This window comes from Canis lupus, chromosome 3 (genome assembly GCF_011100685.1).
Source record: "Canis lupus familiaris isolate Mischka breed German Shepherd chromosome 3, alternate assembly UU_Cfam_GSD_1.0, whole genome shotgun sequence".
NCBI lineage: Eukaryota > Metazoa > Chordata > Mammalia > Carnivora > Canidae > Canis > Canis lupus.
The window spans coordinates 36,022,592-36,050,135 of NC_049224.1; the positions used below are offsets into that span (position 1 = coordinate 36,022,592).

Genomic DNA, 27,544 nt, shown 5'->3' on the forward strand with positions numbered 1-27,544 from the left:
ACAGAGCCTCTTGAGGCTGCACCAACATCGCCCAATGCGACTCCTACTGCTTGGCTCCTGGTTGTCTGAGATGCCTTCAAAGCCTGGATATGCCTCGGGGGACTACTAAGCTGAGGACTTCCATCCAAGGAGGGCACACGCCTTTTGGGCCCTCAGCCGTCCATGAGGCTCTCTGATCCCAAGGCCCTTGGGTGGAGATGGTGGTGGAGGTTGCGAGAATGTGGCATGACCAAGGCAAAGCTAGCTGTCCCTCACTCCTACCTTCCCTGGGGAAGACAACGTGCTGGACCTCAGTTGCGATGAGAATGACGGCAGGGAGTTCTCACTCATTTTGTTCAATTTTCCAAGGAAAGCAGATTGAGGGAGTCATGATCCATTGGAGCACTTCCTGGGCCGACTGGCAAACCGAACCAAGCAGGCTGGATGGCTCATAGGGGACTCCTCGTGGCCTCAGCACCTTCTAGCACCCTGGAAACCCTCCAAACTTCGCCCCTGAGCAAGAGGCACAGGCAATCCTCTCAGAGAACCATCGCCCCTTGCCCACTGGCAGGACGGTGGCCAACCCAGAATCTTCTAGTCCAATTCGCTCACTTTGAGACAATGAAAGGCTTACCCCCATACCGATCCGTGCACAGGCTCCCCACCCTGGGCCACTCTTCTTCCAAAGGTGCGCCATCATTCTTCCGCAACTCCAAAGAAAGGAGGGTCTGTTTTTTTAGTCAACAGCGAGCATGGCTTGGACTCCTCACCTGAGAAATGGAGGAGAAATCACACAATTATGTCACAAATGCACCCAGGTGCTCAGCTGGTGAGAGTGGTCCAAACAGTTATGTGGGAAACCTTTATATCTATCTGTGCTGTCCCTTTGACTGACAGGGTTATTGCACATTGGTGAGATGCCATGGGCCCATGTCAATCCACACAAGGGGATGTGCCTGTCTGTGTGTGTCTAGGAATTTCCTTACGGGGGCACGTGTGTCTAGGAATTTCCTTATGGGTGCATGACAGTGTGTCTGGCAAGGGTACCTGCCATGAGTGGGGGCGTGCGTGTCTGTGTATGAGGGTCCCCCTGTGTGGGAGTTGCATTGTGTGTGCGTCAGTATAACTCTATGGGTTTGTTAGCAGGAGTTTGTGTGTGTGTGTGTGCATGTGCAGGGCAGGCAGGCTGGCTGGGCAGCTGGGGAACATGGCCACAGTACTGCAGGTGAGAGGCACAAATAAAGGACGACCAGTGCCCTTCCTATGAAGAGGAAGACGTAGGCTAATCTCCAAGGCCAAAACACGGGGCTGGGCCTGACTGCTATCAGGGTCCCTGTGGCCTGTCCTGCATGGTGTGCAGGCTACCCCAGAGAAGACTTGTGCCCTCAGAGCAAGGAGTCACCGCGGATGCTGAATCAAGGGCCTCCCTGGTTGGACGCATTTACACAGGAGCCCCGCAGCCCAGGAGACAAGTTCTGCACAGCCAGGGTCTGCAAGGCTAACTGGCGAAGTGAGGGCTGACCAGGGTCACAATGGCTGGCATACCTCTCACAGGCAAAGGGTAGATACCCAGGAGAGCACTTCTTCAGAAAAGTAGTAGTCAGGGGTGGGTCACATAGACCTCTCTGCATGATTGCCAGGCAGCCCATTAAGGCCATAAGTCTCAGCCCATGGGGGAAGGTGGTGGGGCTGCACACAGCCTACAAAGCACTGACCTGTTGGTTTTTGCAACACCATCCAAATTTAGAGAGGCCACTGGCTGCCCGCACCAACCTGTCCGGTGGACAGCCTGGGCCCTACAATTCCCATTGATCCCAGTGGACAGCAGAGTGTTGACACTCCTGCCTTGAATATACACCACGAGCTCTGCGGCATCTCCTTGCATGTGTGGTGGGTGCGTCTGTGTGTACGTGCATCTGTGTTTGTGTATGAGTGTGTATGTGGGTGTTGATGTGTGCGTGTGAGACTGTGTGTGTCTGTCCTGGTCTGGGCTCACATGGGTTCAGGTGCAGTCAAACGCATCGGTCCCTCTTGGTGCTCTCCTATCTCCCCCCAACCATATTCAGCTCTCATTGAAAACTTGGGACAGAGGCCTTGGGCAAAGATAGCTGCTTGCCTGGACGATAGTCCACCTGTAACCCCATGACGCGTGACCCTGAAAGGGGGGAACTGCACACAACGCCAGAATCTCTGGCTCAATCATCAGACTGGCTTATGTGCTCTGGCACAGACACTTTCGAGGCCCTGCCAATGACATCTAATGCAACTCCTACTGCTTGGCAGCTGGCTATCTGAGATGCCGCCAAAGCCCAGCCATGCCACGGAGAAACATGAAGCCAATGACTCCCACCAAGGAGAGCATATGTTATCTGGGCCTTCAGCCCTACACCAGGCTCTCTGACGCCAAGGCCCTTGGGTGGAGATGGAGGTGTTGGTGGTGGTGCTTTTGAGCATGTGGCAGGAACAAAGAGAAGCTGTCCCTACCTCCTACTTTCCCTGGGGGAGACAACGTGCTGGACCTCAGTTGTGATGAGAAAGACGGTAAGGAGTTCTCACTCATTTTGTTCAGCTTTTCCAAGGAATGCAGATTGAGGGAGTGATCATCAATCCAAGCACTTTCTCGGCCTCCTGGTATATTGAACTACGCAGGCTGAACAGCTCATAGGGTCTCCCCGTGGCCTCAGCACCCTCCAGTACCCTGGACACCATCCACAGCTATGCCCCTGAGCAAGAGGCAAAAGCAATCTCCTTGGAGAGCCAACGTCCATGTCCAGGAGCACAAGCCAGCTGGCAGGTCCGCAGGCCATCTCAGGACCTTCTAGTGCCATCAGTACACTTTGAGACAACAAAAGCTTACCTCTGGTGATCCGTGCGCAGGTTCCCCGTCCTGGACCACTCTTCTTCCACAGGGCCCGCCAGCATCTCTCCACACCACCATGGAAAACAAAGGAAGGTCGTCTTCTCCATGTCAACAGGAAGCCTAGCTAGGCCTCAGCACCTGAGGAGGTGTGGAGAAATCAGGCGAATGTGTGACGTACCCACCCAGGCGCTCAGGTGGCCTGAGCGATCCAAACGGTTCCGTGGGGGAAGCTTTGCATCTCCCTGTGCTGTCCCTCTGTCCCACAGGGCTAGCTGCTCATCAGTGAGATGGAACGGGCCCACGTCATCCCACACAAGGGGATGTGCCTCTGTCTCATGTGTGTCTAGGAATTTCCTTGTTAGAATATGACAATGTTTCTGGTAAGACCACACGCCATGAGTGGGGATGTGCATGCGTCTGTTTCTGTGGGGCCCTCTGTGGGTGTGTTTGAGTGTGTGTGCATCAGTGTGATTCTATGGGTTTACCAGCAAGCAGGTGTGCACATGTGTGCGTGTGCAGGGCAGGCTGGCAGGCTGGCAGGCTGGCCATCCGTGGCTCAGGAGCTAACGTTTAGAGTTCATCAGCGCAAAGTACATGGGCAATCCGGGGATCCATGGCCTCAGACGCTGGCACGTAATAGCATGAGATGACGTGACTGACCTCAGGGGACGTTGCAAAGCCCTGAGACACCACGTGTCCGAAGCCCTCTGGCAAAGCGCAGCACAAGGACTCTCCTCCAAATACCCACTTTCCACCTTCGAAGCGATGTCGATGTGGATTACGTTGCCCCATTAGCTGTGCCGTTACCGGGCGCAGCATGAAACCTCAGCGACCATGGGGAAAGGCAATGAGCCCTGTGAGGGCAGCGGGCCTCAGATAATGAATGGATGCACGCCTCAGGCCTTCACGAAGCCCTATGAGAAGAGGTGGCCACACGAAGGTCGGACAGGTGACTGGTCCCACGCACATGACAATTTGGCTCTTGGCGTGTGGGCAGAACAGCCCTAGGCAAGTGGTGCCCATGCCACACTGAAAGCCAAACAACAGCCGCCTGAAGCGGGGGAGCGCTACTGACAAGGGACCTGGCATGTCAACGGCCATTGTGCCTCACGGGCTCGGCCTCTGGGGAACACCTGCCATTAGTCAGGCTGCCACATCCGGGTCCATGTCCTGAGTCCTCATCACTGCAGGGAAGGTCACCTCTGCCCTCGAACGGGACTCCCACGTCAGGGGCTGGGATCCTCAGCAAGAACAGCAACACGTGGCATGGTCTTCACAGGCGTCTATACTGTGGGACTCAAGGTAGGGCCTGTCCATTGGCAGAGACAGGCTAAACACAGGTGGTGTTTAGACTCTGGTGCAGAGGCATGGCCACATTACTATAGGTGAGAGGCACATACAAAGGAGAACCAGTGCCTTCCCATGAAGAGGAGGACAAGGGCCAAGCCCTACAGCCTTGACACGAGGCTCCACCTGACTACGATCGGGTCCCTGTGGTCTGTCCTGCACAGTCTGCAGCCTAGCCCACAGACGTCTTGTGCCCACGGAGCAGGAAGGAGCCACTCCGGATGCTGACCAAGGGCTGCCCTGGGTGGATGCCTTCACGCAGGAGCCCGGCAGGCCAGGAAACAAGGTCTGCACGGCCAAGTATGCAAGGCCAGCTGGCAAAGGGAGGGACAACCAGGGTGGCAATGGCCGGCAAGGCTATCACAGGCACAGGGTAGACACCCAGGAGAGCCCTTCTTTGGGAAAGTCGTGGCCAGGGGTGGGTCGGACAGAGCCCTCGGCACCATCGGCAGGCGGCCCCGTAAGGCCGTAAATCGCAGCCCATGGGGGAAGGTGGTGGGGCCGCAAACAGCCCACGAAGCTCTGACCCGTTGGTTTTCGTAACACCATCCAGGGGTAGGGAGGCCGTCAGCTGCCCTGCCCGCACGCACGTTTCCTCCGGACGCCCTTGGCCCTGCCATTCCCATTCTTCCCAGTGGCCAGCAAAGCTTCTACACTCCTGCCCTGAACGTACACCATGAGCTCTCCTGGACTTCCTGGTGTGTTTGTTGTGTGTGTGTGTGTGTGTGTGTGTGTGTGTGTTTGTGTTTGCATGCCTGTGCATGCGACTATGAGTGTGTGAGCGTGTGTGTGACTGTGTGTGTCCTTCTGTATGTTTGTATGTGTATTTGTGTGCGCGTACGAGTTGTGTGTCTCTGTCCTTGTCTGGCCTCAGATGAATTACGGCTCTATCAAATGCACCGAACCCATCTGGTGTCTTTCCTGTCCTCCCGCAACCCTGTTCAGCGCTCAGCTGAGAACGTGGGACAGAGGCCTGGGACAGAGATTGCTCCTTGCCCGGTCCGCAGTCCACCTGTACTCCGGCGGCACCTGGCCCTGAAAGGGGGGCACCACACACCAGCAGGAGAACTGGCTCAATCTTTGGCCTGGCCGATGTACTCTGACATAGATGCTCTCAAGACCCTGCCAAAGCCGCCTAACGCAACTCCTATCACTTGGCTGCTGGCTGTCTGAGACGCCACCAAAGCCCAGACATGTCATGGAGGACCACCAAGTCGAGGACTCCCACCCAAGGAGAGCACACGGTTTCTAGGCCCTCAGCCCTCCGCCAGGCACTCTGATCCCAGGGCCCTTGGGTGGAGATGGTGGTGGTGGTGTTGCTGGTGGTGGTGGTGGTGGTGGTGGTGGTGGTGGCGGTTGCTAGCGTGTGGCACGACGAAGCTGTCCCTCACTCCTTCCTTCCCTGGGGGAGACAACGTGCTGGACCTCAGTTGCGATGAGAACGACGGCAGGGAGTTCTCACTCATTTTGTTCAGCTTTTCCAAGGAATGCAGATTGAGGGAGTCATCATCGATCCAAGCACTTTCTCGGCCTCCTGGTATATTGAACTACGCAGGCTGAACAGCTCATAGGGTCTCCCCGTGGCCTCAGCACCCTCCAGTACCCTGGACACCATCCACAGCTATGCCCCTGAGCAAGAGGCAAAGGCAATCTTCTTGGAGAGCCAACGTCCATGGCCAGGAGCACAAGCCGGCTGGCAGGTCCGCAGGCCATCTCAGGACCTTCTAGTGCCATCAGTACACTTTGAGACAACAAAAGCTTACCTCTGGTGATCCGTGCGCAGGTTCCCCGTCCTGGACCACTCTTCTTCCACAGGGCCCGCCAGCATCTCTCCACACCACCATGGAAAACAAAGGAAGGTCGTCTTCTCCATGTCAACAGGAAGCCTAGCTAGGCCTCAGCACCTGAGGAGGTGTGGAGAAATCAGGCGAATGTGTGACGTACCCACCCAGGCGCTCAGGTGGCCTGAGCGATCCAAACGGTTCCGTGGGGGAAGCTTTGCATCTCCCTGTGCTGTCCCTCTGTCCCACAGGGCTAGCTGCTCATCAGTGAGATGGAACGGGCCCACGTCATCCCACACAAGGGGATGTGCCTCTGTCTCATGTGTGTCTAGGAATTTCCTTGTTAGAATATGACAATGTTTCTGGTAAGACCACACGCCATGAGTGGGGATGTGCATGCGTCTGTTTCTGTGGGGCCCTCTGTGGGTGTGTTTGAGTGTGTGTGCATCAGTGTGATTCTATGGGTTTACCAGCAAGCAGGTGTGCACATGTGTGCGTGTGCAGGGCAGGCTGGCAGGCTGGCAGGCTGGCCATCCGTGGCTCAGGAGCTAACGTTTAGAGTTCATCAGCGCAAAGTACATGGGCAATCCGGGGATCCATGGCCTCAGACGCTGGCACGTAATAGCATGAGATGACGTGACTGACCTCAGGGGACGTTGCAAAGCCCTGAGACACCACGTGTCCGAAGCCCTCTGGCAAAGCGCAGCACAAGGACTCTCCTCCAAATACCCACTTTCCACCTTCGAAGCGATGTCGATGTGGATTACGTTGCCCCATTAGCTGTGCCGTTACCGGGCGCAGCATGAAACCTCAGCGACCATGGGGAAAGGCAATGAGCCCTGTGAGGGCAGCGGGCCTCAGATAATGAATGGATGCACGCCTCAGGCCTTCACGAAGCCCTATGAGAAGAGGTGGCCACACGAAGGTCGGACAGGTGACTGGTCCCACGCACATGACAATTTGGCTCTTGGCGTGTGGGCAGAACAGCCCTAGGCAAGTGGTGCCCATGCCACACTGAAAGCCAAACAACAGCCGCCTGAAGCGGGGGAGCGCTACTGACAAGGGACCTGGCATGTCAACGGCCATTGTGCCTCACGGGCTCGGCCTCTGGGGAACACCTGCCATTAGTCAGGCTGCCACATCCGGGTCCATGTCCTGAGTCCTCATCACTGCAGGGAAGGTCACCTCTGCCCTCGAACGGGACTCCCACGTCAGGGGCTGGGATCCTCAGCAAGAACAGCAACACGTGGCATGGTCTTCACAGGCGTCTATACTGTGGGACTCAAGGTAGGGCCTGTCCATTGGCAGAGACAGGCTAAACACAGGTGGTGTTTAGACTCTGGTGCAGAGGCATGGCCACATTACTATAGGTGAGAGGCACATACAAAGGAGAACCAGTGCCTTCCCATGAAGAGGAGGACAAGGGCCAAGCCCTACAGCCTTGACACGAGGCTCCACCTGACTACGATCGGGTCCCTGTGGTCTGTCCTGCACAGTCTGCAGCCTAGCCCACAGACGTCTTGTGCCCACGGAGCAGGAAGGAGCCACTCCGGATGCTGACCAAGGGCTGCCCTGGGTGGATGCCTTCACGCAGGAGCCCGGCAGGCCAGGAAACAAGGTCTGCACGGCCAAGTATGCAAGGCCAGCTGGCAAAGGGAGGGACAACCAGGGTGGCAATGGCCGGCAAGGCTATCACAGGCACAGGGTAGACACCCAGGAGAGCCCTTCTTTGGGAAAGTCGTGGCCAGGGGTGGGTCGGACAGAGCCCTCGGCACCATCGGCAGGCGGCCCCGTAAGGCCGTAAATCGCAGCCCATGGGGGAAGGTGGTGGGGCCGCAAACAGCCCACGAAGCTCTGACCCGTTGGTTTTCGTAACACCATCCAGGGGTAGGGAGGCCGTCAGCTGCCCTGCCCGCACGCACGTTTCCTCCGGACGCCCTTGGCCCTGCCATTCCCATTCTTCCCAGTGGCCAGCAAAGCTTCTACACTCCTGCCCTGAACGTACACCATGAGCTCTCCTGGACTTCCTGGTGTGTTTGTTGTGTGTGTGTGTGTGTGTGTGTGTGTGTGTGTGTGTTTGTGTTTGCATGCCTGTGCATGCGACTATGAGTGTGTGAGCGTGTGTGTGACTGTGTGTGTCCTTCTGTATGTTTGTAAGTGTATTCGTGTGCGCGTGCGAGTTGTGTGTCTCTGTCCTTGATTGGCCTCAGATGAATTACGGCTCTATCAAATGCACCGAACCCATCTGGTGTCTTTCCTGTCCTCCCGCAACCCTGTTCAGTGCTCAGCTGAGAACGTGGGACAGAGGCCTGGGACAGAGATTGCTCCTTGCCCGGTCCGCAGTCCACCTGTACTCCGGCGGCACCTGGCCCTGAAAGGGGGGCACCACACACCAGCAGGAGAACTGGCTCAATCTTTGGCCTGGCCGATGTACTCTGACATAGATGCTCTCAAGACCCTGCCAAAGCCGCCTAACGCAACTCCTATCACTTGGCTGCTGGCTGTCTGAGACGCCACCAAAGCCCAGACATGTCATGGAGGACCACCAAGTCGAGGACTCCCACCCAAGGAGAGCACACGGTTTCTAGGCCCTCAGCCCTCCGCCAGGCACTCTGATCCCAGGGCCCTTGGGTGGAGATGGTGGTGGTGGTGTTGCTGGTGGTGGTGGTGGTGGTGGTGGTGGTGGTGGTGGCGGTTGCTAGCGTGTGGCACGACGAAGCTGTCCCTCACTCCTTCCTTCCCTGGGGGAGACAACGTGCTGGACCTCAGTTGCGATGAGAACGACGGCAGGGAGTTCTCACTCATTTTGTTCAGCTTTTCCAAGGAATGCAGATTGAGGGAGTCATCATCGATCCAAGCACTTTCTCGGCCTCCTGGTATATTGAACTACGCAGGCTGAACAGCTCATAGGGTCTCCCCGTGGCCTCAGCACCCTCCAGTACCCTGGACACCATCCACAGCTATGCCCCTGAGCAAGAGGCAAAGGCAATCTTCTTGGAGAGCCAACGTCCATGGCCAGGAGCACAAGCCGGCTGGCAGGTCCGCAGGCCATCTCAGGACCTTCTAGTGCCATCAGTACACTTTGAGACAACAAAAGCTTACCTCTGGTGATCCGTGCGCAGGTTCCCCGTCCTGGACCACTCTTCTTCCACAGGGCCCGCCAGCATCTCTCCACACCACAATGGAAAGCAAAGGAAGGTCTTCTTCTCCATGTCAACAGGAAGCCTAGCTAGGCCTCAGCACCTGAGGAGGTGTGGAGAAATCAGGCGAATGTGTGACGTACCCACCCAGGCGCTCAGGTGGCCTGAGCGATCCAAACGGTTCCGTGGGGGAAGCTTTGCATCTCCCTGTGCTGTCCCTCTGTCCCACAGGGCTAGCTGCTCATCAGTGAGATGGAACGGGCCCACGTCATCCCACACAAGGGGATGTGCCTCTGTCTCATGTGTGTCTAGGAATTTCCTTGTTAGAATATGACAATGTTTCTGGTAAGACCACACGCCATGAGTGGGGATGTGCATGCGTCTGTTTCTGTGGGGCCCTCTGTGGGTGTGTTTGAGTGTGTGTGCATCAGTGTGATTCTATGGGTTTACCAGCAAGCAGGTGTGCACATGTGTGCGTGTGCAGGGCAGGCTGGCAGGCTGGCAGGCTGGCCATCCGTGGCTCAGGAGCTAACGTTTAGAGTTCATCAGCGCAAAGTACATGGGCAATCCGGGGATCCATGGCCTCAGACGCTGGCACGTAATAGCATGAGATGACGTGACTGACCTCAGGGGACGTTGCAAAGCCCTGAGACACCACGTGTCCGAAGCCCTCTGGCAAAGCGCAGCACAAGGACTCTCCTCCAAATACCCACTTTCCACCTTCGAAGCGATGTCGATGTGGATTACGTTGCCCCATTAGCTGTGCCGTTACCGGGCGCAGCATGAAACCTCAGCGACCATGGGGAAAGGCAATGAGCCCTGTGAGGGCAGCGGGCCTCAGATAATGAATGGATGCACGCCTCAGGCCTTCACGAAGCCCTATGAGAAGAGGTGGCCACACGAAGGTCGGACAGGTGACTGGTCCCACGCACATGACAATTTGGCTCTTGGCGTGTGGGCAGAACAGCCCTAGGCAAGTGGTGCCCATGCCACACTGAAAGCCAAACAACAGCCGCCTGAAGCGGGGGAGCGCTACTGACAAGGGACCTGGCATGTCAACGGCCATTGTGCCTCACGGGCTCGGCCTCTGGGGAACACCTGCCATTAGTCAGGCTGCCACATCCGGGTCCATGTCCTGAGTCCTCATCACTGCAGGGAAGGTCACCTCTGCCCTCGAACGGGACTCCCACGTCAGGGGCTGGGATCCTCAGCAAGAACAGCAACACGTGGCATGGTCTTCACAGGCGTCTATACTGTGGGACTCAAGGTAGGGCCTGTCCATTGGCAGAGACAGGCTAAACACAGGTGGTGTTTAGACTCTGGTGCAGAGGCATGGCCACATTACTATAGGTGAGAGGCACATACAAAGGAGAACCAGTGCCTTCCCATGAAGAGGAGGACAAGGGCCAAGCCCTACAGCCTTGACACGAGGCTCCACCTGACTACGATCGGGTCCCTGTGGTCTGTCCTGCACAGTCTGCAGCCTAGCCCACAGACGTCTTGTGCCCACGGAGCAGGAAGGAGCCACTCCGGATGCTGACCAAGGGCTGCCCTGGGTGGATGCCTTCACGCAGGAGCCCGGCAGGCCAGGAAACAAGGTCTGCACGGCCAAGTATGCAAGGCCAGCTGGCAAAGGGAGGGACAACCAGGGTGGCAATGGCCGGCAAGGCTATCACAGGCACAGGGTAGACACCCAGGAGAGCCCTTCTTTGGGAAAGTCGTGGCCAGGGGTGGGTCGGACAGAGCCCTCGGCACCATCGGCAGGCGGCCCCGTAAGGCCGTAAATCGCAGCCCATGGGGGAAGGTGGTGGGGCCGCAAACAGCCCACGAAGCTCTGACCCGTTGGTTTTCGTAACACCATCCAGGGGTAGGGAGGCCGTCAGCTGCCCTGCCCGCACGCACGTTTCCTCCGGACGCCCTTGGCCCTGCCATTCCCATTCTTCCCAGTGGCCAGCAAAGCTTCTACACTCCTGCCCTGAACGTACACCATGAGCTCTCCTGGACTTCCTGGTGTGTCTGTTCGTGTTTGTGTGTGTGTGTGTTTGTGTTTGCATGCCTGTGCATGCGACTATGAGTGTGTGAGCGTGTGTGTGACTGTGTGTGTCCTTCTGTATGTTTGTATGTGTATTCGTGTGCGCGTGCGAGTTGTGTGTCTCTGTCCTTGTCTGGCCTCAGATGAATTACGGCTCTATCAAATGCACCGAACCCATCTGGTGTCTTTCCTGTCCTCCCGCAACCCTGTTCAGCGCTCAGCTGAGAACGTGGGACAGAGGCCTGGGACAGAGATTGCTCCTTGCCCGGTCGGGAGTCCACCTGTACACCGGCGGCACCTGGCCCTGAAAGGGGGGCACCACACACCAGCAGGAGAACTGGCTCAATCTTTGGCCTGGCCGATGTACTCTGACATAGATGCTCTCAAGACCCTGCCAAAGCCGCCTAACGCAACTCCTATCACTTGGCTGCTGGCTGTCTGAGACGCCACCAAAGCCCAGACATGTCATGGAGGACCACCAAGTCGAGGACTCCCACCCAAGCAGAGCACACGGTTTCTAGGCCCTCAGCCCTCCGCCAGGCACTCTGATCCCAGGGTCCTTGGGTGGAGATGGTGGTGGTGGTGGTGGTGGTGGTGGTGGTGGTGGTTGCTAGCGTGTGGCACGACGAAGCTGTCCCTTATTCCTTCCTTCCCTGGGGGAGACAACGTGCTGGACCTCAGTTGCGATGAGAACGACGGCAGGGAGTTCTCACTCATTTTGTTCAGCTTTTCCAAGGAATGCAGATTGAGGGAGTCATCATCGATCCAAGCACTTTCTCGGCCTCCTGGTATATTGAACTACGCAGGCTGAACAGCTCATAGGGTCTCCCCGTGGCCTCAGCACCCTCCAGTACCCTGGACACCATCCACAGCTATGCCCCTGAGCAAGAGGCAAAGGCAATCTTCTTGGAGAGCCAACGTCCATGGCCAGGAGCACAAGCCAGCTGGCAGGTCTGCAGGCCATCTCAGGACCTTCTAGTGCCATCAGTACACTTTGAGACAACAAAAGCTTACCTCTGGTGATCCGTGCGCAGGTTCCCCGTCCTGGACCACTCTTCTTCCACAGGGCCCGCCAGCATCTCTCCACACCACCATGGAAAGCAAAGGAAGGTCGTCTTCTCCATGTCAACAGGAAGCCTAGCTAGGCCTCAGCACCTGAGGAGGTGTGGAGAAATCAGGCGAATGTGTGACGTACCCACCCAGGCGCTCAGGTGGCCTGAGCGATCCAAACGGTTCCGTGGGGGAAGCTTTGCATCTCCCTGTGCTGTCCCTCTGTCCCACAGGGCTAGCTGCTCATCAGTGAGATGGAACGGGCCCACGTCATCCCACACAAGGGGATGTGCCTCTGTCTCATGTGTGTCTAGGAATTTCCTTGTTAGAATATGACAATGTTTCTGGTAAGACCACACGCCATGAGTGGGGATGTGCATGCGTCTGTTTGTGTGGGGCCCTCTGTGGTTGTGTTTGAGTGTGTGTGCATCAGTGTGACTCTATGGGTTTACCAGCAAGCAGGTGTGCACATGTGTGCGTGTGCAGGGCAGGCTGGCAGGTTGGCCGCACCTGAGGAAGTATGGAGAAATCAGGTGAATGGGTCACAAACCCACCCAGTTACTCAGATGGCTTGAGTGTTCTGAAGGGTTCCATGGGGAAGCTTTGCATCTTCCTGTGCTATCCCTCTGTCCCACAGTGCTAGCTTCTCATCGGTGAGATGGCATGGGCCCACATCATCCCACACATGGCAATGTTCCTCTGTTTCATGTGTGTCTAGGAATTTCCTTGTGTGTGGGTGACAATGTGACCAGTAGCCCACGTGCAATGAGTGGGGCTGTTTGTGTGCCTGTCTGTGGCCCACTGTGTGGGTGTTTCAGTGTGTTGCATCAGTGTGACTCTATGGATTTATTAGCAGTTTGGCACGTAAGTGCATTTGCAGGGCAGCCTGGCAGGTTGGCCAGCCATGACTCAGGGTCTCATGTTTGGAGTTCATCTCCGCAAAGCACATGGCGCATCTGGGAACCATGGCCTCTGACCCTGGCATGCAGTGGCACGAGATGACGCGATTGACCCTGTGGGAGACCGCCAAGGCATTAGACACTATGTGTCCAAAGCCCTCTGGCAATGCACAGCACAATGACTCCCCTCAGAAAACCCACATTCGACCTTCAAAGCGATGTCGATGTGGCCTAGGTCATTCCGTTAGCTGAGCCAGGTCCGGGACAGAGCACGAAACTTCAGTGACCAAAGGGAAAGGCAACGAGCCCTCATGCAGGCCGGCAAGCCTTGGCTGTACACCTCAGACCTCCACAAAGCCCTATTGAGACGAGGTGGCCACACAGAGGTCGGCCAGGCAACCCGTCCCGCAGACACGACAATAAGGCTCTTGGTGTTCCGGCAGAACAGCCCTAGGCAAGTGGTGCTCATGCTACACTGAGAGCCAATGAACAGCCAACTGAACCGTGGATGCACTACTGCCAAGGGAACTGGCATATCCACAGCCTTTGTGATTCATGGGCTCGGACTCCAGGAACACGTGCCATCAGTCGGGCTGCTGCATCCAGATCCATGTCATTGAGTCCTCATCACTGCAGGGAAAGTCACCACTTACCTCGAATGGGACTCTCACATTGGGGCTGGGATCCTCAGCAAGAACAGCAACACGTGGCATGCTCTTCACAGATATCTACAATGTGGGACTCAAGGTAGGGCCCGAACATTGGCAAAGACAGGCTCAACAGAGTGGCTCTGGTGCAGGGGTACAGTCCCTCAAGCCTGAAGCACACTCAAAGGAGGACTGGTGCCCTTCCTACGAAGAGGAGGATGTGGGCCAATTTCCACGGCCGGGACATGGGGATTCCCTGACTACTATTGGGTCCCTGTGGCTGTCCTGCATGGTCTGCAGCATAGCCCAGAGAAGTCTTGTGCCCACAGAGCAGGAAGGAGCCATCCCGGATGCTGAATCACGTGCTGCCCTGGGTGGACTCCTTTATGCAGGAGCCCCTCAACACAAGAGGTAAGGTTTGCACAGCCAGGGTCTGCAAAGTCAGCCAGAGAAGCTAGCGGTGGGTGGTAATGGCTGTAATACCACTCACAGGCACAGAGTAGATGCCCAGGAGAACCCTTCTTCAGGAAAGTAGTGGCCAGGAGCACGTTGGACAGAGCCGCAGCCCCTTGCCCAGCAGCCTCTTCAGGCTGTAACTCGCAGCCCATGTGGAAAGGTGGTGGGGCCACTCACAGCCCACCAAGCACTGACCCGCTGGTTTTCGAAACACCATCCCTGTGTAGGGAGGTCACCAGCTGCCCGCACCCACCTGTCCTCTAGACTCCCTGGGCCCTGCCATTCCCATTCTTCCCAGTGGCCAGCAGAGAGGCTACAATCCTTCCCTGAACGTACACCACGAGATTTCCTGGACCTCCTTGCATGTGTGGTGTTTGCGTCTGTGTGTGTGTGCATGTGTTTTTTGTTTTCGTGTGTGCGTGTGAGTCTGTGTGTCTGTCCTTGTCTGGCCTGAGATGAATTCAGGTGCTGTCAAATGCACCGGCCCTACCAGGTGCCTTTCCTGTCTTCCCCCAACCCTGTTCAGCTTTCATTCAGAACTCGGGTCAGAAGTCTCAGGCAAAGATTGAAGCTTGCCCGGACGGGAGTCCATCTGTAACCCCAGGATGCCTGGCACTGAAAATGGGGGCACCGCACACAATGCCAGAATCTCTGGCTCAGTCATTGGCCTGGCTGACGTGCTTTGGCACAGACACTCTCGAGGAGCAGCCAACGCTGCGTATGCAACTCCTAACACTTTACTGTTGTCTTTGCACTGGCTGTCAGAGATGCTGCCAAAGCTCAGCCATGCCACAGAGGCCCACCAAGTTGAGGACACCCACCCTAGGAGAGCACATGTTTTCTGGGTCCTCAGCCCTCCACCATGCTCTCTGATCTCAAGGCCCCTGGGTGGAGATGGTGTTGTTGGGGGTGGTGGTTGTGAGCGTGTGGCATGACCAAGGTGAAGCTGTCCCTCACTCCTCCTTCCCTGGGAGACAACATGCTGGACCTCAGTTTCAGTGAGAACGACAGTAGGGATTTCTCACTCATTTTGTTTAGCTTTTCCAAGGAATGCAGATTGAAGGAGTCATCATCAATCCAAGCACATTCCCGGACTCCTGGTTAATTAAACGATGCAAGCTGAACAGCTCATAGGATCTCCCTGTTGCCTCAGCACCCTCTAGCACCCTGGATACCATCCAGAGCTATGACCCTAAGCAAGAGGCATGGGCAATCCTCTGGGGTAACAATCGCCCCTCGCCATGAGCACAAGGCAACTGCCAGGGCCTCAGGCCAGCCCAGGACCTTCTAGTCCCATCAGCTCACTTTGAGACAATGAAAGGCTTACCTCCTGGTGATCTGTGTGCAGGTTCCCTGTCCTGGGCCACTCTTCTTCCACAGGTCCCACTATCATCTCGCCACACCTCACTAGAAAGGAAGGTCTTCTCTGTGTCGACAGCTCCGCACCTGAGGAAGTGTGGAAAAATTGGGCGAATATGTCACAAATGCACCCAGGCACTCAGGTGGCCTGAGCGTTCCAAATGGTTCTGTGGGGAAACTTTGCATCTGCCTGTGCTGTCTCTCTGTCTCACAGGGCTAGCTGCTCTTCAGTGAGATGCCATGGGCCACGTCATCCCACATGTGGTGATGTGCCTCTGTCTCATGTATGTCTAGGAATTTCTTTGTGAATGCATGACAATGTGTCTGGTAAGGCCACATTCTTTGAGTGGAGCCGAGAGTGCGTCTGTTTATAAGGGGCCTCTGTGGGTATGCTTGAGTGTGTGTGCATTGGAGTGACTCTATGGGTTTATTAGCAGGTGTGCACGTGTGTGCGTGTGCAGGACAAGCTGGCAGGGTGGCTGGCCATGGTTCAGGTACTCATGTTTGGAGTTCATCTCCACAAAGCACATGGCCCATCCGGGTATTCGTGGCCTCAGACCCTGGCATGCAATCGCATGAGAATATGGGATTTATCTCGGGGGGCGGGGCTGCCAAGGCCTGAGACACCAAGTGTCCAAAGCCCTCTGGCAATACATAGCCCAATGACTCTCCTCCAAAAACTCACTTTCGACTGTCGAAGTAACATCGATGTAGACTAGGTCACACCGTTAGCTGGGCTGGGTCCGGAGTGCAGCATGAAACCTCATCGACCACGGGACAAGGCAAGAGCCCTTGTGCAGGCTAACATGACTCAGGTCCTGGGTTCATACCTCAGGCCTCCACAAAACCTATTGAGGCGAGGTGGCCACACAAAGGTCGGACAGATGACCCGTACTGCACACAGCATCATTTGGCTCTTGTTGTGCGTGCACAACAGTCCTAGGCAAGTGATGCCCATGCTACACTGAGAGAGGTGCAACAACCAAGGGAACCACAGGCGCTACTGTCAAGGGAACTGACATTTTCATGGCCATTGTGCTTCATGAGCATGGCCTCTGGAACATGTGCCATCATTAGGTTGCCGCCTCCAGGACCATGTCTTTGAGTCCTCATCCCTGCAGGGAAAGTCACCACTGCCCTCGAACAGGACACCTGTGTCAGGGACTGGGATCCTCCGCGAGACGAGCAACATGCGGCATGTTCTTCACAGGCATCCACATTGTGGGACTCAAGGCAGGGCCAATCCATCGGCAGACACAGGTGCCACACAGTGCTTCTGATGCAGAAGCATGGCCACAGTCCCACAGGTGAGAGGCACATACAAAGGAGGACCGGTGCCTTCCCACAAAGAGGAGGACGTGCGCCAAGCTCCATGACCATGAAATGTGGCTACACCTGACTGTTATCAGGGTCCCTATGGCCTGTCCTGCACGGTCTGCAGGCTATCCCAAAAAAGTCTTGTGGTCACAGAGCAGGAAGTAGCCACCCCAGCACTGAATTAAGGGCCCCCCTGGGTGACACCTTTATACAGGAGCTCCAAACCCAGGAGGCAAGGTCCGCATGGTCAGTGTCTGCAAGGCCAACCGGCAAAGAAGGGCCAGGATGGCAATGGCCTGCATACCTCTCACAGGCACAGAGTAGATGCCCAGGAGAGCCCTTCTTTAGGAAAGTAGTGGCCAGGGGCTCGTCACATAAGGCTCTCGGCACCATCAGCAGGTGGTTTCTTAAGGCTGTAAATCACAGCCCATGTGGAAAGGTGGTGGGGCCCCATACAGCCCACCAAGCACTGACCCATTGGTTTTCAAAACACCATACGAACTTAGGGAGGCCGCCGGCTTCCTGTACCCACCTGTCCTGTGGACTCCCTAGTCATTGCCATTCTCATTCATCCCAGTGGCCAGCAGAACGTCAACACTCCTGCTTTGAACGTACACCACAACTCTCCTGGATCCCCTTGCATGTGTGGTGTGTGCGTCTGTGTGTGTGTGGGTGTATGTTTTTGTGTATGTGTGTGTGTGTATGTTTTCGTGTGTGTGTGCAAGTCTTTGTGTCTGTCCTTACCTGGTCTCAGATTTATTCAGGCATTGTCAAATGCATCAGCTCTACCCAGTGCCTTTTCTGTCTTCCCCCAACCCTGTTCAGCTCTCATTGAGAACTCAAGTCAGAGGCCTCAGGCAAAGATTCCCGCTTGCCCGGATGGGAGTCCACCTGTACACTGGTGGCGCCCGGCCCTGAAAGGGAGGCACTGAGCACACCGCCAGGAGCTTTGGCTCAATCATCAGACTGGCTGACTTGCTCCAACACAGACACTCTCAAGTCCCTCCCAACCTGGCCTAACGCAACTCCTACCGCTTGGCTGAGGGCTGTCTGAGACACCATCAAAAACCAACCATACCACAGAGGACCAACTTGTCATGGACTCCCACCAAAGGAGGGCACACGTTTTCTGGGCCCTCAGCCCTCTGCCAGGCTCCCTGATCCCAACGCCCTTGGGTAGAGATGGCGTTGTTGTTGGTGGTGGTGGTTGCAAACGTGTGGCATGACCAAGGTGAAGCTGTCCCTCACTCCTTCCTTCCCTGGGAGAGACAACGTGCTGGACCTCAGTTTCGATGAGAACGATGGTAGGGAGTGCTCACTCATTTTGTTCAGCTTTTCCAAGGAATGCAGATTGAGGGAGTCACCATCGATCCAAGCACTTTCTCAGCCTCCTGGTAAATTGAACTATGAAGGCTGAACAGCTCATAGCGTCTCCCCGTGGCCTCAGCACCCTCCAACACCCTGGAGACCATCCAGAGCCATGCACCTGACCAAGAGGCATGGGCAATATTTTTGGGGAGCCATTGCCCCTCGCCATGAGCACAAGGCAACTGTCAGGGCCTCAGGCCAGCCCAGGACCTTCTAGTCCCATTGGCTCACTTTCAGACAACGAAAGTCTTACCTCCTTGTGATCCGTGTGCAGGGTCCCCGTCCTGGGCCACTCTTCTTCCACAGAGCCCGCCATCATTCTCCACACCTCACTAGAAAGGAAGGTCTTCTTCTCCATGTCTAAGGCAAGCCTGGCTAGGCCTTTGCACCTGAGGAATTGAGAAGAATTCAGGGGAATGTGTCACAAACGTACTCAGGTGCTCAGGTGGCCTGAGCGTTACCAATGGTTCCGTTGGGAAGCTGTACATCTGCCTGTGCTGTCCCTCTGTCCCACAGGGCTAGCTTCTCATCAGTGAGATGCCACAGGCCCACGTCATCCCACACATGGCAATGTGCCTCTGTCTCATGTGTGTCTAGGAATTTCGTTGAGAATGCATGACAATGTGTCTGGTAAGGCCACGTGCCATGAGTGGGGCAGTGCGTGCATCTGTTTATGAGGGTCCTCATAAAACACTGAGTGTTTGAGTGTGTGTATACCAGTGTGACTCTGAGTTTATTAGTAGGTGTGCACATGTGTGCGTGTGCAGGACAAGCTGGCAGGCTGGCTGGCCGTGGCTCATGTACACATGTTTGGAGTTCATCTCCTCAAAGAACATGGCCCATCTGGGGATCTGTGGCCTCAGTCCCTGGTACGCAATGGCACAAGATGATGAGACTGACCTCGAGGGAGGCTACAAAGGCCTGAGACACCACGTGTCCAAAGCCCTCTGGGAACCCACAGCACAAAAACTCTCTTCCAAAAACCTACTTTTGACCATTGAAACGACATTGATGTGGACTAGGCCACACTGTTACCTGGACCTGGTCTGGAGTGCAACATGAAACCTCTTTGACCACGGGGCAAGGCAACAAAACCTCGTGCAGGCTGGCAGGCTTCGGGTACTCCTGCATGCCTCAGGCCTCCACAAAGCCCTAGTGAGGCGAGTTGGCCACCCAAAGGTCAGCCTGGTGACCCGTCACGCTCACATGACAATTTGGCTCTTGGTGTGCGGGCACAACAGCCCTAGGCAAGTGGTGCCTATGGTACACTGAGAGCCGTGTCTCATCCGAGGGAACCAGGGCCCATTACTGCCAAGGGAAGTGGCATGTCCATGGCCATTGTGCTTCATGACACGGCCTGTGGACACATGTGCCATCATCAGGCTGCTGCGTTCAGGACCATGTCCGTGATTCCTCGTTGCTGTAGAGAAAGTCACCATTGCCCTCTAATGGAACTCCCGCATTGGGGGCTGGGGTCTTCAGCGAGAACAGCACACATGGCATGCTCTCCACAGGTATCCACATTGTGGGACTAAAGGCATGGCCTGTCCATCAGCAGACACAGGTGCGACACTGTGGCTCTGGTGTAGGCATGACCGTATTACTGCAGGCAAAAGGCACACTACAAGGTAGACCAGTGCCCTTCCCACGAAGCAGAGGATATGGGCCAAGCTCCATGTCCACAACATGGGGCTATACCTGACTGCTATCGGGGACTCTATAGCATATCTTGCATGGTCTGCAGCCTAGCCCAGAGAAGTCTTGTGCCCACAGAGCCACTCCAGCACTGAATCAAGTGCTGCCCTGGGTGGATGCCTTTATACAGGAGCCCCACACCCCAGGAGGCAAGGTCCACCTGGTCAGGGTCTGAAAGGCCAGCCGGCAAAGCAAGGGCCGGCCATGGTGGCAATGGCTGGAAAACCTCTCACTGGCAGAGGATAGATGCCCAGGAGAGCCCTTCTTCGGGAAAATAGTGGCCTGGGGTACAATAGACAGAGCTCAGAGTGCCATCACCAGGGAGCCCCTTAAAGCTGTAAGTCACAACCCATGTGGAAAGGCAGTGGGGCCACACAGAGCCCACCATGCACTGACCCATTGGTTTCGCAACACCATCAGAATTTAAGGAGGCCACCAGCTGTATGCACACACCCCCATTCTATGGACTCCCTGGGCCCTGTCATTCCCATTCATCCCAGTGGCCAGGAGAGGGTCGATACTCCCGCCCTGAACATAAACCACGAGATCTTCTGGACCTCCTTGCATCTGTGGTGTGTGCGTGTGTGCGTATGTTTGTGTTTGCGAGCCTGTGCCTGCATCTGCATGTGTGTGTATGTGAGAGCATGTATGTGTTTGTGTATGTTTGTGTGTGTATCCGTGTGTGCATGCAAGTCTATGTGTCTCTGTCCTTTTCTGCCCTGAGATGAATTCAGGTGCAGTCAAATGCACCGGCCGTACCTGGTGCCTTTCCTGTCTTCCCCCAACCCTGTTCAGCTCTCAGCTGAAAACTCGGGACAGAGGCCTTGGGCAACAATTGCTGCTTGCCCAGAGAGGATTCCACCTATAAACCCACGGGGCCTGGCCCTAAAGGCAGTCACTGCACACACTGCAAGGAGTTCTGGCTCAATCATCGGCTTGGCCGTCTTGCTCCAGCAAAGATGTTCTCAAGGCCTCCCAAACCCACCTAACATAACTCTTACTGCTTGCCTGCTGGATGTCTGAAACACCACCAAAGGCCAGCCATGCCACGGAGGACCACCTAGTCGAGGACTCCCACCCAAGGAGGGCACATGTTTTCAGGGCCCTCAACCCTCAACTAGAGTCTCTGATCCCAAGGCCCTTGGGTGGAGATGGCATTGGTGGTGGTGGTGTTTGTGAGCATATGGCCCGATAATGGTGAAGCTGTCCCTCACTCCTCCCTCCCACTGTCTCCTTCCCTGTGGAGACAACGTGCTGGACCTCAGTTTTGACGAGAACGACAGTAGGGAGTTCTCACTCATTTTGTTCAGCTTTTCCAAGGAATGCAAATTGAAGGAGTCATCATCGATCCAAGCACTTCCTTGGCCTCCTGGTAAATTGAACTATGCAGGCTGAACAGCTCATAGGATCTCCCCATAGCCTCAGCACCCTCCAGCACCCTGGAGAACATCCAGAGCTATGTCCCTGACCAAGAGGCTCAGGCAATCCTCTTGGGAAGCCATTGCCCCTCACCATGAGCAAGCCAACTGGCAGGTCCGCAGGTGGGCGCAGGACCTTCTAGTCTCATCAGGTCACTTTGAGACAATGAAAGGCTTACCTCCTGGTGATCTGTGTGCAGGTTCACCTCCCTGGGCCACTCTTTTTCCACATTCCCACAATTCTCTCTCCACACCTCCGGGGAAAGGAAGGTCTTCTCTGTGTCAATGGCAAACCTGGCTAGGCTTCCACACCTGAGGACGAGTGGAGAAATCGGGCAAATGTCTCACAAATGCACCCAGGCACTCAGATGGCTTGAGTGTTCTGAACAGTTCCATGGGGAAGCTTTGCATCTGCCTGTGCTGTCCCTCTGTCCCACAGGGCTAGCTGCTTGTCGGTGAGATGCCACAGGCCCATGTCATCCCACATATGGCGATGTGCATGTCTCATGTGTGTCTAGGAATTTCCTTGTGAGTGCATGACAATGTGTCTGGTAAGGCCACGTGCCATGAATGGAGCCGTGCATGTGTCTGTTTATGCGGGGCCCTCTGCGGGTGTGTTTGAGTGTGTGTGCATCAGTGTGACTCTTGGTTTATTAGCAGGTATGGTGTCTGTGTGTATAGAGCAGCCTGGTGGTGTGGCCAGCTGGGTTGAGGTACTCATGTTTGGAGTTCATCTCCTCAAAGAACATGGTGCATCCAGGTATCTGTAGCCTCAGACTCTGGCACGCAATGGCACGAGATGATGCAACTGACCTTGGCCTAGGCTGCAAAGGCCTGAGACACCACGTGTCCAAAGACCTCTGGCAATGCATAGCACAATGACTGCTAAAAAAACCAGTTTCGACAGTCAAAGAGACTTTGATGAGGACTAGGTCAAGCGGTTAGCTGGGCCGAGTCTGGAGTGCAGCAAGAAACCTCAGTGACCATGGGGTAAGGCAACGAGTTCTTGTGTAGGCCGCCAGGCCTCAGGTACTGGTTCCACGTCTCAGGGCTTCACAAAGCCCTATGAGACGAGGTGGCCACAGGAAGATTGGCCCGGCGACCCATCACACACACACACAATTTGGCTCTTGGTGTGCCGGCAGAACAGCCCTAGACAAGCAGTGCCCATGCTACACTGAGAGCCATGCAACAGCTGAGGGAAACAGGGGTGCGCTACCACAAAAGGAACTGGCAAGTCCAAAGCCATCATGCTTCATGAGCACGGCCTCTGGGAACACATGTCATTAATTGGACTGCCACGTCCAGATCCATGTCCTTGATTCCTCCACTGCAGGGAAAGTCACCACTGCCCTCGAACAGGACTCCTGCATCGGGGGGCTAGGATCCTCAGCGAGAACAGCAACATGCAGCATGCTCTTCACAGGCATCCACACTGTGGGACTCAAGGTAGGGACCATTGATCGGCAGATACAGGTGCCACCAGTGGCTCCGTTGCATGGGCATGGCCACAGTCCCACAGGCAAGAGGCACACACAAAGGAGGACCAGTGCTCTTCCCATGAAGAGGAGGATGTGGGCCAAGCTCCATGGCCACAACACGGGGCTGCACCAGACTTCTATCAGGGTCCCTGTGGCCTGTCCTGCATGGTGTGCAGGCTAGCCCAGAGAAGTCCTGTGCCCACCAAGCAGGAAGGGGCCACCCCAGCCTGAATCAAGGGCCTCCCTGGGTGGACACTTTTACACAGGAGCCCCGCACCCCAGGAGGCAAGGTCCACACGGTCAGGGTCTGAAAGGCCAGCCGGCGAAGCAAGGGCTGGACAGGTGGCAATGGCCAGCATACCTCTCACAGGCACAGGATACACGCCCAGGACAGCCCCTCTTCGGGAAAGCAGTGGCCAGGGCATGTTAGAGCTTTCTGCACCATCGCCAGGTGCCCCTTTAAGGCTGTTAAGTCACAGCCCATGTGGAAAGGTGGTGGGGCCACACACAGCCCACCTAGAACCAACCTGTTGGTTTTTGCAACACCATCCGAATTTAGGGATGCCGCCGGCTGTCTGCACCCACCCATCCTGCGGAATCCCTGGGTCCTGCCATTCCCATTCATCCCAGTGACCAGTACAGCGTTGACATTCCTGCCCTAAACGTACACCACAAGCTCTGCTGTACCTCCTTTCATGTGTGGTGTGTGCATTTGTGTGTTTGTGCATGTATGTGTTTCTGTATGCATATGTCTGTTTTCGTGTGTGCGTGCAAATTTGTGTGTCTGTCCTTGTCTGGCCTCAGATGAATTCATGTGCTCTCAAAGGTATCATCCCTACCTGGTGCCTCTCCTTTCTTCCCCCAACCCTGTTCAGTTCTCATTGAGAACTCAAGTCAGAGGCCTCAGGCAAAGATTGCCACTTTCCAGGATGAAGTCCACCTGTAACCCCATGATGCCTGGCCCTGAAAGGGGGTCACCGTACACACCGCCAGGAGCTCTGGCTCAATCATCAGCCTGGCCGACTTGCTCCAGCAAAGATGCTCTCAAGGCTCTCCCTACCCCGCCTAACACAATTCCTACTGCTTGGCTGCTGCCTGTCTGAGACGCTACCAAAGCCCAGCCATACCACGGAGCACCACCTTGTAGCGGACTCCCACCAAAGGAGAGCACACGTTTTCTAAGCCCTCAGACCTCTGCCAGGCTCTCTGATCCCAAGGCCCTTGAGTGGAGATGGCGTTGTTGGTGGTGGTTGTTTGCGAGCATGTGGCCCAACCAAGGTGAAGCAGTCTCTCACTCCTACCTTCCCTGGGGGAAACGTGCTGGACCTCAGTTACAATGAGAACGATGGTAGGAAGTTCTCACTCATTTTGTTCAGCTTTTCCAAGGAATGCAGATTGAGGGAGTCATCATCGATCCAAGCACTTTCTTGGCTTCCTGGTAAGTTGAACTATGCAGGCTGAACAGCTCATAGCATCTCCCCATGGCCTCAGCACCCTCCAGTACCCTGGAGACCATCTAGAGCTATGCCCCTGAGCAAGAGCCTGGCCAATCCTCTCGGGGAGCCATCACCTCTCATCATGAGAACAAGCCAACTGGCAGGTCTAGGCTGGCCCAGGACCTTCTAGTCTCATTAGCTCACTTTGAGACAACGAAAATCTTACCTCCTGGTGTTATGTGCAGGTTTCCCATTCTGGGCTATTCTTCTTCCACAGGTCCCACCATCATCCCTCCACACCTCCTGGGAAAGGATGGTCTTCCTCTCTGTGTCTATGGCAAGCCTGGCTAGGCCTCTGCACATGAGGAAGTGTGGAGAAAATGGGCCAATGCATCACAAATGCACCCACGTACTCAGATGGCCTGAGCGTTCTGAATGGTTCCGTGGAGAAGCTGTGCAACTGCCTGTGCTGTCCCTCTGTCCCACAGGGCTAGCTGTTTATCGGTAAGATGCCATGGCCCACATCATCCCACACATGGCGATGTGCCTCGGTGTCATGTGTTTCTTGGGATTTCCTAGTGAGTGCATGACAATGTGTCTGGTAAGACTACGTGCTATTAGTGGGCCATGTGTACGTCTGTTTATGAGGGGCCCTCTGTGAGTGTGTTTGAGTGTGTGTGCATCAGTGTGACTCTATGGGTTTATTAGCAGGTACGCATGTGTGTGTGTGCAGGGAAGGCTGGCAGGCTGGCCGGCTGTGGCTCAGGTGCTCATGTTTGGAGTTCATCTCTGCTAAGCACATGGCCCATTCCGGGATTCGTGGCCTCAGACTCTGGCACACAATGGCACGAGATGACACGATTGATCTCGGGAGAGGCCGCAAAGGCCTGAAACACCACATGTCCAAAGTCCTTAGGCAACGCACAGCAGAACGACTCTCCTCCAAAAACTCACTTTCGACTATCGAAGTGACATCAAGGAGGATTAGGTCATCTCGTTAGCTGTTTTAGTTCTGGCCTGCACCATGAAACCTCCCTCAGTGACCATGGGGTGAGGCAATGAGCATTTGTGCAGGTCGGCAGGCCTCAGGTACTGGCTTCATGCCTCAGTCCTCCATAAAGCCCTATTGAGGCGAGTGGGCTACCCAAAGGTTGGCCAGGCGAACCGTCCCCCTCACACAACAATTTGGCTCTTGGTGTGTGGGCACAACAGCTCTAGGACACTGAGAGCCAAAGAACAGTCGCGGGAGCCAGGGGAGGGCTACCACCAAGAGAACTGGCATGTCCATGACCACTGTGCTTCATGTTCTCGGCCTCTGGGAACACGTGCCATCAGTCAGGCTGCCGTGTCCAGGTCCATGTCCTGGAGTCCTCATCGCTGTAGGGAAAGTCACCACTGCCCTCGAAAGGGACTCCCGTTTCGGGGGCTGGGAACCTCAGAGAGATGAGCAATACACGGCATGTTCTCCATAGGCATCCATATTGTGGAACTCAAGGCAGGTCCCATCGATCGGCAGACACAGGTCCAACACAGTGGTTCTGGTGCAGGGTCATGGCCACAGTATCGCAGGTGAGAATCACATACAAAGGTGGACTGGTGCCCTTCCCATGAAGTGGGAAGACGTGGGCCAAGCTCCATTGCCACAAAACAGGGCTGCACCTGACTGCTATCAGGTCCCTGTGGCCTGTCCTGCATGGACTGCAGGCTAGCCCAGAGAAGTCTTGTGCCCACAGAGCATGAAGGAGCCACCCAAGACACTGAATCAAGGGCTTCCCTGGTTGGAGGCCTTTACACAGGAACCCCTCAGTCCAGGAAGCAAGGTCCGCATGGTCAGGGTCTGCTAGGTCAGCCGGCAAAGCGAGGGCCGTCCAGGGTGGCAAAATGTGGCATACCTCTCACAGGCACAGGTAGATGCCCAGGAGGCCCTTCTTCAGGAAATCAGTGGCCAGGGGCCCATCCGACAGAGCCCTCGTCACCATCGCCAGGCAGCCCCTTAATGCCTTAAGTCACAGCCCATGTGGAAAGGTGGTGAGGCTGCACACAGCCCATCTAGCACTGACCCATTGGTTTTCGCAACACCATCTGAACTTAGGGAGGCCGCTGCTTCCCGCACCTACCCATCCTGTGGACTCCCTGGGCTCTGCCATTCCCATTCATCCCAGTGCCAGCAGAGTGTCGACACTCCTGCCCTGAAAGTACATCACGAGCTCTTGGACCTCCTTGCGTGTGTCGTGTGCGTGTGTGTGTTTACATGCCTGTGTAAACACATAGTGTATGTGGGTGTGGGTGTATGTTCGTGTGTGCGAACTTTGTATGTGTATGTGTCTGTCCTTGTTTGGCCTGAGATGAATTCAGGTGCTGTCAAATGAACCGGCCCTAACTGATGCCTTTCCTGTCCTCCCCCACCCCCATTCAGCTCTCAGCTGAGAACTTGGGACAGAGGCCTCGGGCAAAGATTGCTGCTTCCCTGGATGGGAGTCCACCTGTAAATCCATGGTACTTGACCCTGAAAGGGGTCACTGCACACACCGTCAGGAGTTCTGGCTCAACCATCAGCCTGGCCGACTTGCTCCAGCAAAGATGCTCTTGAGGACCTCCCAACCCTGCCTAACACAACTCCTACCGCTCGGCTGCTGGCTGTCTGAAACCCGCCAAAGCCCAGCCATGCCATGGAGCACCACATAGTCGAGGACTTCCACCCTAGGAGAGCACATGTCTTCTGGGCCCTCAGTCCTCCGCCAGGCTCTCTGATCTCAAGGCCCATGGGTGGAGATGGTGTTGGTGGTTGCAAGTGTGTGGCTGGACCAAGGTGAAGCTGTCCCTCACTCCTACCTTCCCTGGGGGAGACAATGTGCTGGACTTCAGTTTTGATGAGAATGACAGTAGAGAGTTCTCACTCATTTTGTTCAGCTTTTCCAAGGAATGCAGATTGAGGGAGTCATCATCGATCCAAGCACTTTCTCGGCCTCCTGGTAAACTGAACTACACAGGCTGAACAGCTAGCTCATAGGGTCTCCCCGTAGCCTAAGCACCCTCCAGCACACTGGAGACCATCCAGAGCTATGCCCCTGAGCAAGAGGCTTGGGCAATCCTTTTGGGGAGCAATCGCCCCTCACCACAAGTCACAAGCCACTTAGTAGGCCCGCAGACCCACCCGGCGTTTCTAGGTCCATTGGCTTGCTTTGAGGGAATGAAAGGCTTACCCGCATAGCAATCCATGTGCAGGCTTCCTGACCTGGGTCACTCTTCTTCCACAGTTCCTTCCTTTCCATCATTCCT

The 27,544-nt window shown here is 55.7% G+C and overlaps 9 non-coding genes and 1 pseudogene across 9 annotated transcripts; all 10 read right to left on the reverse strand.

Moving 5' to 3' along the window:
- Nucleotides 1-285: 285 nt before the first annotated feature.
- LOC119871351 lies at nucleotides 286-375 on the reverse strand (annotated as a pseudogene).
- Nucleotides 376-2,494: 2,119 nt separating this feature from the next.
- LOC119871339 lies at nucleotides 2,495-2,589 on the reverse strand. The gene has a single exon (XR_005357457.1). It is a non-coding gene; the product is annotated as a small nucleolar RNA SNORD116 (small nucleolar RNA).
- Nucleotides 2,590-5,607: 3,018 nt separating this feature from the next.
- On the reverse strand, nucleotides 5,608-5,702 carry LOC119872896. The gene has a single exon (XR_005357450.1). It is a non-coding gene; the product is annotated as a small nucleolar RNA SNORD116 (small nucleolar RNA).
- Nucleotides 5,703-8,727: 3,025 nt separating this feature from the next.
- LOC119876164 lies at nucleotides 8,728-8,822 on the reverse strand. Its single transcript, XR_005357451.1, has one exon. It is a non-coding gene; the product is annotated as a small nucleolar RNA SNORD116 (small nucleolar RNA).
- Nucleotides 8,823-11,811: 2,989 nt separating this feature from the next.
- On the reverse strand, nucleotides 11,812-11,906 carry LOC119871342. The gene has a single exon (XR_005357452.1). It is a non-coding gene; the product is annotated as a small nucleolar RNA SNORD116 (small nucleolar RNA).
- A 3,269-nt stretch (nucleotides 11,907-15,175) lies between these two features.
- On the reverse strand, nucleotides 15,176-15,270 carry LOC119871350. The gene has a single exon (XR_005357460.1). It is a non-coding gene; the product is annotated as a small nucleolar RNA SNORD116 (small nucleolar RNA).
- Nucleotides 15,271-18,145: 2,875 nt separating this feature from the next.
- On the reverse strand, nucleotides 18,146-18,240 carry LOC119871348. Its single transcript, XR_005357458.1, has one exon. It is a non-coding gene; the product is annotated as a small nucleolar RNA SNORD116 (small nucleolar RNA).
- A 2,946-nt stretch (nucleotides 18,241-21,186) lies between these two features.
- On the reverse strand, nucleotides 21,187-21,281 carry LOC119871344. Its single transcript, XR_005357454.1, has one exon. It is a non-coding gene; the product is annotated as a small nucleolar RNA SNORD116 (small nucleolar RNA).
- A 2,870-nt stretch (nucleotides 21,282-24,151) lies between these two features.
- On the reverse strand, nucleotides 24,152-24,246 carry LOC119871345. The gene has a single exon (XR_005357455.1). It is a non-coding gene; the product is annotated as a small nucleolar RNA SNORD116 (small nucleolar RNA).
- Nucleotides 24,247-27,121: 2,875 nt separating this feature from the next.
- Nucleotides 27,122-27,216, reverse strand: LOC119871346. Its single transcript, XR_005357456.1, has one exon. It is a non-coding gene; the product is annotated as a small nucleolar RNA SNORD116 (small nucleolar RNA).
- Nucleotides 27,217-27,544: the final 328 nt, after the last annotated feature.